General features: G+C 43.8%; 1 protein-coding gene across 1 annotated transcript in view; it reads right to left on the minus strand.

Moving 5' to 3' along the window:
• LOC122817554 (DAP3-binding cell death enhancer 1-like) overlaps positions 1 to 14,489 on the minus strand; it is a 938,516-nt gene that overhangs the window by 828,076 nt on the left and 95,951 nt on the right. Inside the window, exon 2 of the mRNA XM_044090591.1 lies at positions 4,527 to 4,691. The gene's annotated coding sequence lies outside the window, so the exon portion shown is untranslated. The remainder of the gene's footprint in view (positions 1 to 4,526; positions 4,692 to 14,489) is intronic.

The following is a 14,489-nucleotide window of genomic DNA, read 5'->3' on the forward strand; positions in this document are numbered from 1 at the left end:
GCCAGCATCCATTCTGCCCCCCTCTGCCTCTGGGGAAAAAGAGCCTTGAGTGTCCCAGGAATACTGTGACTTCAAAAACCACATCTTTTCCCTCTCTGGTTCCGGGAAAAGGACCTTTGAAGGTTAGAGAAGCGGATCCCGACAGACAGGGTCTTCCCCGTCCTTCTCACTCTAGACTAATGTCTCCTTGACGGTCTTACCAAAGAGTGTAGAGCTGTCATAAGGGTTACTGGCAAAAGACGCCTTGAAGGGTTCGGAAAATTGACATAGTCTAAGCCAGGCGTTGAGCTTCATGGACACGCCGGACCCAGACGCCCTAGCTGCTCCTTCCGTAGCATGTGAGAGGAGTCGCATGGACATGTTAGATACTGCTTTTAAAGTAGCCATCCTCGTGGAGAAGGAAGCCTTGTCCTCCTGCAACATGAAGTTGGGGGGAAGACATCTCCAGCTCCTTTACCAGGTGAGACTCCTCCAGCTCCTTTACCAGGTGAGACTCCTCCAGCTCCTTTACCAGGCGAGACGCCTCCAGCTCCTTTACCAGGTGAGACGCCTCCAGCTCCTTTACCAGGTGAGACGCCTCCAGCTCCTTTACCAGGTGAGACGCCTTCAGCTCCTTTACCAGGTGAGACGCCTCCAGCTCCTTCACCAGGTGAGACTCCTCCAGCTCCTTCACCAGGTGAGACTCCTCCAGCTCCTTCACCAGGTGAGACTCCTCCAGCTCCTTCACCAGGTGAGACTCCTCCAGCTCCTTCACCAGGTGAGACACCTCCAGCTCCTTTACCAGGTCGCGTTGGAGTCTGGTGACATGGGCCAAGTAGTTCAGCACCCTAATCGAAAAGGTAGCTGAAGTGTACACCAGCTTCCCTAGCTGGTCCATCATCCACGACTCGCGGTCAGGAGGGAGGACTGACTCCTCCAGCTCCTTTTCCAGGTCGCGTTGGAGTCTGGTGACATGGGCCAAGTAGTTCCACACCCTAATCGAAAAGGTAGCTGAAGTGTACACCCGCTTGCCTAGGTGGTCCATCATCCACAACTCACGGTCAGGAAGGTGGACCGACTCCTTCAGCTCCTTTACCAGGTCGCGTTGGAGTCTGGTGACATGGGCCAAGTAGTTCAGTGCCCTAATCGAAAAGGTAGCTGAAGTGTACACCCGCTTCCCTAGGTGGTCCATCATCCACGACTCGCAGTCAGGAGGGTGGACTGACTCCTACAGCTCCTTTACCAGGTCGCGTTGGAGTCTGGTGACATGGGCCAAGTAGTTCAGCGCCCTGATCAAAAAGGTAGCTGAAGTGTACACCCGCTTCCCTAGGTGGTCCATCATCCACAACTTGCGGTCAGGAAGGTTGACTGAGGAACTCTCCTGAGCAAGTTCCTTCTTACTGGCTACTGTTGCCACCATGGCTTCTACGGGGGAGCCCTTATTCCAAGCTGGTCTGTCTATGGGCGAGGTTAAGGTTCTTATCAGGTCTTTTTGGAATAGATTCCATGGTGTTCAGTTCCTTCCATGCTCATGAGGGGACCAATTCCACCAGAGGATCCACGGGAGGGGACACCCCAGAAAGTAGATGAGCCCATACCGAAAGCCTCCAGGAACACAGACTCCTCAGAAGAAGGTTTGGGGGCAGACAACTCTCCCCGTTGGTGCAGGATCTCTATGATGTCTCCAAAGGAGACATCCTCGGGAGGTGACCTAGGGGAACCCTCTCCATCATCTAAGTATGTGTCCTCTGTGAGGGACTCGGGGGAGTCCAAGTGGCTCTTCTTGCACATATCCTTGTGAGGTACCTCTCCAGTGGGGCTCTCTGAGGGGAGCTCGCAAGCCACTTGTTCCTCGGGCTGTCCCTTTGGTAAAACGATGGGGACTGTAGACAGAGCCGAGGGGGTCTGGGAGGAGTCCGAGGGGGCAGTCAGGGGTCTCGATCCAACAGAGAGAACCCTTTCTACCACATCAAACGCCGAAGGAGAGCGAACCTCCTGAGAAACCAATAAGGAGGCCAGTCTCCCCAGGTTCGACAAGAGAATCGGAGCTGAGCCCGAGGTGGAAGGAGCTCCGAGGAAGGGAACCTGACCCGACAAAGTCGGAGCCGATGGAAAAGGTTCCACTCCCTCAGATCCGACACCCAAGCTCTGGCTCAGAGAGCAGCTCGGATCCAAGCTGGTCAGATCTGAAATGCTCCAGACAGCTGTCGGTATCGAGGAAGCAGGTACTGTCAGCACCGACCCTCTGACCAAAGCCAACCTTGGATTGGAGTAGTCTGAACCTGAAGGTCAGATCGGAGAAGGAGATATAGGTTGAAAAAAAGGAAGCAAGCCTGAGGGGGGGCTAGCAAGACCCCCATCTGGATCTGTGTATGGTTAAAACGCCTCATCATTTTATCCAGATCCAAGTCAGACAAGGAGCGGGTGGACCTCGACGAGGCCATGGACTCTGACCTGGCAGGTTGGGGCACAGAGGCCCGAGAAGCTGGATGTGTCTCCTCCAGCTCCGGGGAGAACCTAGGAGATCGGAGCTGAGGGGAATCATGGATCCGTGGTGTCTTAATAGGAGAAGCGAGGTCCAGAGACCTCGTTCTCTTTTCCCTCATCTTCAACTCTCTCTCCCTCTCTCTACCTCTTTTTTGCTCCACTACCACAGACTTTGGTACAGGAGATTGAGTCCCAGCCTGGGAGGGAAGAGAAGCCAGAGCAGCCGCTGTGACTGAAGCCGGAGACGAGGAAACAGAGTCTGACGGAGGAAGAATGCCTTTGAGGGCCAACTTAGCATTTCTGTCTTTTATGGCGCAGGGGTTAAAGCCCGCACATATGTTGCGGTCCACACTCAAATGAGCCACATCCAAACACAACACACAGAGTGTGGCCATCCGCTGGGGATAACTTATAGCCACACTCTGTTCAACACTTGAAAAGAAGCTTTTCAGCCATACTAATTATTAGAAAGATAGCCTAATAAAAAAAACAGGCAAATTCTTTCTACTGACTAACACACACACACACACACACACACACACACACACACACACACACACACACACACACACACACACACACACACACATACAGGAAAAAAGTGAGGGGGGAGGGAAAGTTACAATCTACACAACAGAACAAACTAATGTAACTAACCTAAAACTCTAACACTCGACGCACCAAGCGAGGAGGAGGAGAAAGGGGACCTACACTAACACTAACTGACAAAAAGTTTTTAGAAAAAAGCTACTCATGAAGGTTAAACCCACTGACTAGTTGGAGCTCAAGAGACATGATGCTGAAGCAATTCGCGGCAAATGAGATCTGGGGATGGAAGGCAGTGGAGGTGTATTATGGGTAAGGGGTGGAGTTTGGAGCTCGGAGCTGATGCTAGTAGATGTTGCCGGCTCGGATACAATATGGATCCGTAACCCACAGGTTGAAGTCCAACTGAAGTAAACTACTTCAGATTGTACAGCACATAACTAACATAAGTAGGATTAAGGAATGCACTCGTGCCTGTCATATCTGATGATCTGTATAACTCCCGGAAATGTATAGAACATAACTAACATAAGGAGGATTAATGAATGCAGTTGTGCCTGTGATATCTGATGATCTGTTTCAACTCCTGGAAATGTACAGTACATTCTGCTTAGGCAGTACAAGGCACATTTCAATAGCACCCCAGAAGACAGGGACTGCTAGTTCAAGTATCAGGTGCACAAAATGGCAGTCTGTGTGCATATCTCACACAAAAACTTTACAAATTGTATAAAATAATACTAACTATTAATGTGCATCTTCCATAGGCATGACTCAGTTCTTACATGTGCAAGGTTATTCTCATTTCTTTCGCTTTATTTTTTTTCCCGGTAGTTCCCAATTATTATTAGTAACCTTCCTGTTTACAGCTCTTTTTCTCTCCAATTCCTTCCTGCTTTACTGAGTGAAGCTAAGCTTCAGCTCCAGCAGAAGAGCAATAGCGGAGGGGTAGAGAATTAAATCGCTTCACCTACAAGGGTGACAGATTTCCAAGTGGATGTCCTGTATTACCCTACCCATGAGATGAGTGTGCAGTGAGTTCAGTAGCGAGTGTGTGCTCATTTGTACAAGTACAAGACATGTACAGGAGACATAGGTCCCAGTATAGCTACTTTCTGATTGGAACTGCTACCACCCAGCTGGGAATTATGCATTTCACCTCCCCCTAGGAAAGGAAGCAGGTACTGCCTTACTTCATCCCTCCCTATGAAAGGGAAGGAGATACAGCCTCATTCATCTCCATGGTTCTCCCCCTTGATAAATGTAAGCATGCAGAGCTTCATCAATTATACCCCCCATTCCAGTCCTCCCTCTCTTGGCATTCTAGCCTGATGAGTATGTATTGGGGGGGGGTGGGCATCTGTTCTTTCTTTGTGCGTTTCACTCAGACATGTGTGTGTACAACTGCCCCATAACAAAAACTCCTGTTTCATTCTGCTGTATACTTATAAAGTAAACATTGCCAAAGCTGTGTTGGCTAGCTGGTCACATAATGCCTTTGGATTGTTCCGTACCTTGATCAGATGCCTGGAAAACCACACTCTCATCCTGTGTGTTACTTGAAGACAAACTGCAATCAGTGCTGGGGTCTGAAGACTGTGTGGAATCTGAACTCTGCTCTTTGTTTCCAAGACCAGCTGCTCCCTCTCCATTTGGAAGGATGCTCTTCCTCAGTACAGCTGAAATTAAGGCAAGGTACACAAAGTAGCAGCCTTAAGTTAGTTTTAATGTGAAACAATTCTGGTTTCTTTAAAATAAACAAGACTGCACTGTTAAGTTAATAACTGTCCAAAATACAGAATCTCAAAACAAGAAACTAACAGAGTAAATACAGTAAGATCATTTTACGAAACAGGTAAACACAACAGTCAATAACTAATTGTAAGATTACAGAACTGAAAGTTAAATATTCAAATGTAAGAAAGGCTACGTGAGTAGTAAAAAATACTTTCTTTTTCAATAGATATGAAAACTCAGTATCCATTAACTGTCCACCAGATGCTCATGTATGATGCTACTGCTTCATATGGGAAGTTCACTGGTTTGATTCCAGACAAGCCCATAAAGATGGAATAAAAATGCTACATCAGCCAGACAGTTCCAAGAACAGCTATATTAAGGAAGCAAGAAAGGTTTCAGGTACTGCATGGAGGAAGTGAGAGAGTCTGTGCTGTAATCCACAAAAAAGGGAAAAACAATGTACACAGCATTCTCAAATGGTACCATGACAGAGGCTACCAGTCCACCATCACGAAATGAATGCCAAAGTATGGCTCACAGTAAAGTAAAGTCATGAAATCAAGTCATATCAAATAAAGATTGGACAGATGAACTTAAGATAACTTTTATTAAAACTTATCTTTGATCTCAAATTTCCCTATCAGTTCTCTTTTCCAGTAAGTGACTGGCCCATTTGTTCCAATCACCCAGCCAAAAGCAGTACACACATCACTCCATTTGGGTTGCCTAATGTAGCCCTCATCTTTTCTTAATGACCACTAAACAAAAGTGGTGGCTACCAGCAGGCTATCATAGTACTGATTGTATGCGCAGACAGGACATTCCATTAGCAGGGCTTGCAATGCCAGTCTGTTCAAACATCCCCCCCAACACCCCCTCACCATCTGCTCATACTTCTTTACTCATTTGCCGGAGATAAATTTCCCATCTGCAAGAAATATTTCAAAGAAGTCACCTGATATTGTTTTCTCCGATATTTTAAAAACCTTGGCACCACTGCTAATGGTTCTCAGTACACAAAATAACCAACTTATAGTTTTTTGGGTCTGTTCCAAAAATAATTTTCCACTTTTATGCCACCATGTCTTTAGGAAAAACATTATGAGCAATGATGGTAGGTTCAAAGTTCATAGTTAGGTACTAGACTAGCTGCTCTTGTGGGCCATTTGAAACCCAGTCAATTTTCCCGTCAAAGGTAAGAATCTATCCCTGTATCTTATGTCTGTGAGGGAAATACCTTAACTATTATGCTAACTTAAATCAACTCATTAGCTATGAACTAATACAGTGACAAGTAAATCCAGTGTGCATGTCTAGTACAATGCAATTAAATCTAATGTGCATGTCCAGTACAGTGAAAAGTTCATAAGTTTGTAGGTGTTTGTTAGGCTAACGACCACAAGGGTCTTTTTAAGCCTAGCCATGCATCCCAAATCTATGATCTGATACCCCTGATAAATGTAAGCAGGGGCTTGGGAGACAGAACATATACAAGCAGGGGCCTGGGAGACGAACCATTTACAAGCAGGGCCTGGGAGACAGAACATTTACAAGCAGGGGCCTGGGAGACAGAACATTTACAAGCAGGGGCCTGGGAGACAGAACATTTACAAGCAGGGGCCTGGGAGACAGAACATTTACAAGCAGGGGCCTGGGAGACAGAACATTTACAAGCAGGGGCCTGGGAGACAGAACATTTACAAGCAGGGGCCTGGGAGACAGAACATTTACAAGCAGGGGCCTGGGAGACAGAACATTTACAAGCAGGGGCCTGGGAGACAGAACATTTACAAGCAGGGGCTTGGGAGATCGAACATTTACAAGCAGGGGCCTGGGAGACAGAACATTTACAAGCAGGGGCCTGGGAGACAGAACATTTACAAGCAGGGGCCTGGGAGACAGCACATTTACAAGCAGGGGCCTGGGAGACAGAACATTTACAAGCAGGGGCCTGGGAGACAGAACATTTACAAGCAGGGGCCTGGGAGACAGAACATTTACAAGCAGGGGCCTGGGAGACAGAACATTTACAAGCAGGGGCCTGGGAGATGGAACATTTACAAGCAGGGCCTGGGAGACGAACCATTTACAGGTTGCTTGTGTCCATTACAGACACAGGTGTCAAACCAGGGATGAATTTCCTGTTCCCCATCTAACTGTCCAGGTTGCACTTGAATTGTGTTACAGTGGAACTCTGTTTCATATGGATGGGAGCCTGTTCCATAAATGAGGTAGTCTCTGGGATACATGCCTATCTCTCCAGCAGGTCCTATTTATAACACAGGCAAGGTTTAAGTCTTTAAAATGGGTAATTCTGGTGCTGTTTGTTTTGTGGATATGCAGGAGGTCCATCAGAGTGGGGACTGACAATGCCCTGTATGTCAGGCGTAGATCTCCCCTCAAAAGCCTGTGGGAGACAGAATACAGGGATAGATTTTTGAGGTGGTCTGCAGAGGACATTTTACTTAAGCCCTGTATTCCATTTGTGAAGAACCTCTGTGGATAATAAAATTATTGGATATGCCTGGATAGGCTCATACAAAAGGGGGAGTTACACTCAATGATTAGTGTAACGAATGCCGAATATAGTGGAACAATGACTTCCTTGGACTTATATCCATACTTTGTTTATAAGTTGTGCAACATAGAATGATTTCCTCACTACTGCAGACACGTGATGGTCAAAGGCTAGACTACTATCTATCCAACTGAAGAGCACAAACCACTAAGGTAAAACTCAGAAGAACAACAAGCAAAAGGATAAAACACTGGAATCACCCTTTATTTACCGAGCTGAGCACTTTCATCCCATAAGTTTTACAGGGACTTCCTTAAAACTGTCAAAGTCCAAAAACACAACCCTTATATAAGAACAATGCATAAAATCACCTGACACAATGCACCAATGAAATACTTACAAATTAAACAATTAAGAAACTAAAATACAAATAGCATGGTAATTGAAACCAACTGAATGCTTAAAATACAATGTGCTTGATCCCAAATAGTGCATTAAAAAGCTGCAAAACATTTCAACTTCAAAATGCAGTTTATACTACTGGCTTCATTTAATCCAGGGAGGGACTGTAGTAGCATTGAGACAAAGTTGCAATTTAAGCTCGCATGCCTCTAAATGCTCATCCACCATTCTCCCCTGTGGATCAGAAAGAACCTATTGGATTACTAAGAACCCAAAAGTATGAACCTTAAACACACGCACACACACACACTACTCCCCTAAAACCTACTAACTTAATAATAGCACACACAACTGCACATCTTCAAATATTGAAGTTTTGCCCCCTTAACAGGAACAAAAGTTCCAAACTGACAGCCACACATTCAGGCTCGAGCTAAACAGAAAGATTAACCATGCTAAGACGCATGGTACAGCCCGTGATTCTATTCAGTGCTATCTTGTTTTGCTCTATCTTTATAGCTCTTACAGTTGGGAAAACAACTGAATGCTTTCAGAAAAGAATTTCTCTAAGTCACAATTAATTGACTTATTGGTAAAACAAAACTTAAAACAGGAAACAAGTAAAATAAAAGGTTAACATTGCAAATATAAAAGTAATGGCCTTAACCCATTCATTCTGCTATGCAAGAATGAGAAAAATCACACCAATTTTTCTTTTGTCATATTTTAATCAGATCCCTTTTTTACACTGCAGTACCCACGTTTCTTAAAGTTGAACAAGAAGAAAAATACAAAGAAACAAAAAGAAAAAACAAAAGCACATATTTACATTAGTATCTCCATTACACGTTCAGTAACTGAAAAGGCTTTACTTTATAACATGCAGAAAATTATGCACCACTTATGCAACACTGTTAAGAAAAAAAATTGCTTTACTTACAGTTAACTCTGTCCTTCCTCTTCCCCTCTCCTGAGTATTTTTCTGAACATTAATGACATGAAATAGGACATATGCTTTACAGTCCCCTACAAGTTTAACAAAGTCACAAGTCCAATATTTCCAGGTTTTCTTGTTCTGTCCTGCATCACAAATACAATTATTGCTTTGTATCCAACAACTGTCAATCTCCAAGTTACTGATTTTAGTCTCCAAACGTTAATGACTTGAAGTAGGGCATATACTTTAGAGTCCCCTACAAGTTTAACAATGTCCAAGAAAGTCCAATATTTCCAGATTTTTTGTTCGATTCCTGTTCATCTCCATCTCGCAAACCCTGTCTCTGCTTCCCTTCAGTGCACTATCAATTCTTCTAGACAACTCCTGTGCTTTTTTCCCTCTCGCAAGCATTTTCTGCTATACCCGAGAAGCTTGAAGGAACAGACTGTATTAATTTCATGAAAGCACAAATAAGGAACCGGACTGGTATTCCTGCTGTGGAATACCAGTCTGGTTCCTTATTTGTGCTTTCATGAAATTAATACAGTCTGTTCCTTCAAGCTTCTCGGGTATAGCAGAAAATCCCAGGTTTTCCCTATGTGCTCTGTCCTCTAATTCTACTATTTTTTTGAAACATCTCTTCTTGTGCATGTCATATTCAGCCAGCCTTTTCTTCATTTCAACATTTGAGTTTTGCAGTTTTATCATCTCCTCTGAGTACCTGCTTAAAGCATCTTCCATTTTTCCAGCCTTTTATTGTTTGAACTGATATACTCCATCAGTGTTTCATTTATTTCAGTCAGGTCTGTAAGCAATTGCTTTATACTTTCTTCAATGTTATGGAAGTCAGGTTTGGAGCTTGCACTTCTTTTTGCTGAACAGCTACAGTATTTTTCCAGTCAATGTTTTTTTCATCACCTTTTGTAGCTAATTTTCCTTTGGGTCCTCTGTATTTCTTTTTTCCTGGCATCCAGGCAGTGCACTTACTAGTTAGTTACTGAAATTTATTCAGAAATCTAGGTCCACTAGCTTTCCCTGCTAAGTTTATTTTCACACTGGGAGAGCCAGAATTAAGCTATTATTCAACGTGCAGCCATCTTGGAAGTCCACCCTGGCTAAAGGGTTATTGGTAAAACCTTCTAGAAGAGCTGAATCTGCTTGTTTTGAGCTCAAAGAACTTAAACTGGATATATGACATTACTTTATATAAAAAAAAACTGTTAAAGGATCCTCTTATTTGGGGATGAAACAACGTGCTGTTTAAAGCTGGATGCTTTCCTGGAACACTCCATCCAAGTACGAGTGCAAAGTGCTTAACAGAAGTATCAAAAGTTCATATTTCATTTTGAGTGAAAAGATCATTACACGTCACGGAATGATCAGTCATGGAGAACAGGGACTGTGGAGTAAAAGAGGAATATTAGATAGGAAAAGAAATCTCCATGATGGTAAATTTTCACCTGCCAGAGAAACTAAAGAGGTACAGAGACTGAATGTACATGAGGTCACCAAATGCCTGTGGAATCTAGCTGCTATAAAAAGGCTTGACGTTGTTACTACTGAAGCAGAAATGCAGGATAAGGTATCAGTGACAGTTAAAATGTTACGTCAAGTTAAGTTGCATCTCAATGGACTAGAAGACAATGCACAAGATATGAAATCTAATGTTAATGCCAATTCCTTTTATAAGCTGATTTACTTATAAGGTTTTTGCCTACAGCACATTATTTATATCCCCACCTTCTTCACTGTGCTATCCTCTAATCCACTCCCACTATTTTATCACTGCTGTCTGACTATCTTCTCGATACCTGTGCCCTTAGTATTATTAATACCTTTAACCCTCTCATCAGACAGCTACTGTGTATGGACTTTGTCTTCAACAAGCTTCTTTTCTACATTAACCTTGAACATTAATCCGACTTTTAGTACATTTGGTTTCTTCACTATACTACCTACGTATCTAGATATGCAGCCTCCCACTTCAACACTGTACTTCATTTTGTACTAACTATACTTAACTGCTACTGTTTTTTTCCATATCATGTACATATACTTGCTGCTATAAAGCTGCCTTGTGAGTGTTAATTACTGTAATATCAGCTTGCATTGCTACTGCTTCCTGCACTCCAATTCACTGTAAAGCAGTGTACTTCCTATCTGCGACCTGATCAGGTCATGTCAGAAAAGGGTCTTTGGACTAGTGCACCTACCCAGTTAACAAACGGATAAACAAAATACATTTTGGACAGTGAGGAAAAAAGTGTTGCGTTGGATGATATGGGAAGTAAAACAGTGGAATGGGATGGTTTTACTAATGACTCTGTGGGTGTTTCATTAACGATGCATTTGGCAGTGACTGAAAGGCAAGTCATCATGAAAAGCCCACACTGACTAAGCTTTCAATGTGCTATGAGAAAGAACTGGTGTTACAGAGGCTAGGGCGCTCACAAGCTAAATGGGCAGTGGCACGAGTATTTGTAGAATGGGATTATTCAGACATGGCTCTAATTAGACAATCTCAAACTCTTCATGTGATAAAGCAGTCTAACCCGAAAGGAATGTAATTTAAATTGCGGTTCCTTGCAACTTTACAGGAATACAGAAATTCTCCACTGGAATGTGTTGGTTATGGGATGTACAATGAAAAAGAAAACACTGTATCTCTACTTCTTTTTTGACTCCTGAAAACTGAAATCATATGAAAGTAAGACAAAGATACTACTGAAAGAAAATGCTACACCTCTTTCCTTACTGAAGGAAGGACACACGTTGAGAAGTCAATCAGAAATTACCAAAAGCAGCTGTTCTGAAGAAATGAGTATCCAAGGCTGTGTGTTGTTCAGTATTCAGAAGGAAAGTCCTGGCAAGACATTTATAATTTGTTTGATACATACAAATATTTCAAGTACAGGGAATAATGCCCTTCAAGCTTGCCAATATACCACAACAGCTGTTCCCGTAATAAGTGTCCAGGCTGTTCTTAAAAATAAACTAAACTAGTACTTGCTTTGATGTAATTTGGTAGTCTGTTCCATGGATCAGCCGCTCTCTCAGAGAAAGTACAGTTTTGTACCTACCATAAATGTAGATGTTCAAGTGTATACACTGTTGCAGTCATTACACTTGGGTTATCCTGCCGTCAGGCGGTTCCTCAGTCGGCCTGAGTTCCAAAGTCTTGGTCCGGCGTCGGTTGCTGTCGCCTCCTCCCTGACGTCAGTGCGACAGGGGTATATAAGATGTAGCCGACACCATTTTCTTCAGTTTTTCTTGCCCCAGATGTCAGGTGCCTATAAACAGGTAGGCAATTCCAATTGCTAATAAAACATACATAAAAAAAGCAAAAAACAACTTACAGCTACCAGCAAATACTCTCCACAGGTACTAAGGGAGAAGACATAGGTACGTACCAGCCAGTAAGAGGGGAAGGAGGGAGGGTAACCTGGACTGCAGCAGTGTATACACTCGAACATCTACATTTATGGTAGGTACAAAACTGTACTATGTTCATCATGTTACACTGCTGCAGTCATTACACTTGGGTAGAATCCCAAAGCTGAGGTAGGGTGGCTGGTTCTATAAGGCATTAGGGGTGGCTATAAGGCTCTGCAGCACTGCAGTGGCGAAGCCAGCTCTGGATTTAGAGTATAGAAGCAGATGGTAATGTTTGGTGAAGGTATGTACAGAACTCCAAGTTGCTGCTTCCAAAATATCCTTGGTAGGTACTCCCCTGAGGTAGGCAGTTGAAGTGGCTGTTGCCCTGGTGGAGTGAGACCTAATGCTGCTAGGTACAGGTTTTCCATGGTATGTGTAGCAGAAACGTATACAATGTCCTATCCATTTTGAAATAGTCTGTTTTGAAATGGCTTTTCCCTATGCTCCTGTGGCATATGCTACCAATAACTGCTCAGATTTTCTGAAAGCTTTGGTTTTGTCCAAGTAGAAGCTTAACTGCCTGTGAACGTTCAAAGAATGTAGAAGTCTCTCCCCTTTGTTCTGTGGTTTTGGATAAAAGGTTGGCAAGTGAATAGTTTGGTTTAGAGCCACACTGGATACCACCTTTGGCATAAACGTAGGGTTAGTTCGTAAAGACACCCTGTCCTGGTGGAAAATGAGGAAAGGTTCCACTGCCATTAGTGCCTGTAATTCTGAAACTCTTTGTGTTGATGTTATTGCCAGGAGCAGAGCAGTTTTCCAAGAGATATATTTTAATTCTGCTGTGTTAGCTGGCTCAAAAGGAGGTAAAGTTAGTTTTTCCAAAACAAAGTTGAGGTCCCAAGTTGGAGTAGGTGCTCTATGGGGCGGTCTTATGCTTGTAGCCCCTCTGAGGTACTGTTTTAACAGAGGATTAGAGAAAATTGATGGATCCGTGTTGTAATGAGCAGAGATGACAGAGGCATGGATCTTAATGGATGAGAGTGAGAGGCCTTTGTCCAGCATCTCAGTTAAGTATTGTAGTATCTGAGGAATGCTTGGGACAAGAGGGTCAAGGCTGCGAGCTTGGTTCCAGGCACAGAATCTCTTCCATTTATCCGAATAGGCTTTCCTGGTACTTGGCCTTCTGGCCTCCAGAATGACATCCATAACAGCCTTGGAGAGAGGCATTGCTTGCTTGACTAAGGAATCTTCCATGCAGCTAGGTTTAAGGTCTTTAGCTGGCTGTGTAGAATTTGATTGTTGTGCTGAGTCAGCAGATGTGGGATTTGAGGCAAAATCCAGGGTGGTTCTTGTGCTAAGCTCCTTAAGATTGGTTACCAGTGCTGGCGTGGCCAGTCTGGTGCAATCAGGATCATCTTTGGCTCTTCTTGCCTGGCTTTTATGAGTACCTTTGGTAGGAGAGGAAGTGGTGGGAAAGTGTATACTTGTAGGTTCTCCCAGCTGAATGAGAGGGCATCCACTTTCCATGCTTGTGGATGGTAACTCCTCGTGCAGAATTTTTGTAGCTGGCAGTTTATTGTGGATGCAAACAGATCTATGTCCGGGCTCCACCATTTCTGTGTTATCATTCTGAATATTTGTGGATTCAATTCCCATTCGTGGGGATCAGTGATGTTTCTGCCAGTGTGTTTTTCTCTCCTGGCAGGAATTGTGCTTGCAGATGAACTTGAAGGTTTATAGCTGTGTTCCACAAGGTCATGGCTTGTCTGCATAGGGGGTAGGAGTGAGTGCCCCCTTGCTTGTTTATGTACCACATAACTGTGGTGTTGTCTGTTATCAGTAGTTGTCCTGGATGCAGCAGGTCCTTGAAAGCTATGAGGGCATTTTGTACAGCTAGCATCTCTTTTTGATTGACGTGAAGATGCCTTTGTTCTGTGGGCCACGTGCCCTGAATACATTTGCCTGCCATGTGTGCTCCCCAGGCGTAATCCGATGCATCTGTTGTCAGTGTTTACCTGGCTGTGGGTTGTGTAAAAGGCTGTCCCTTGTTGAGGTGACAAGCTTGAGCCCACCATTGAAACTCCTGTTGAAGGCAAGGGATTACTGGTATAACTGTTTCCAAACTGTGACAGTGTTGAGACCATACATTCTTTAGGTACCATTGTAGTTTCCTCATATGCAGTTTGGCATATGGAATTAGTAGTATGCAGAATGCCATGTAACCCAAGGCCTGTAGAATTTTTCTTGCAGGGAGTTGGGTCTTTGTTGCCATCAACTGAAAGCATTGAGTCAGTTGTCCTTGCTTGTCTGACGTGAGATAAGCCATCTGAGCCGTTGTGTTCAAGTTGGCACCCAGGAATATAATCTCTTGTGAGGGCACTAGTTTTGATTTATTTTCGTTAACTGTGTACCCCAGGCAACTTAATAACTTTCTTACAAACACCAGATGCTCTAGAAGAATGTCCTTGCTCTCTGCTTGAATCAGGCAGTCGTCCAGGTACG

Source organism: Protopterus annectens, chromosome 13.part0 (genome assembly GCF_019279795.1).
Source record: "Protopterus annectens isolate FY-2018-M chromosome 13.part0, PAN1.0, whole genome shotgun sequence".
Lineage (NCBI taxonomy): Eukaryota > Metazoa > Chordata > Ceratodontiformes > Protopteridae > Protopterus > Protopterus annectens.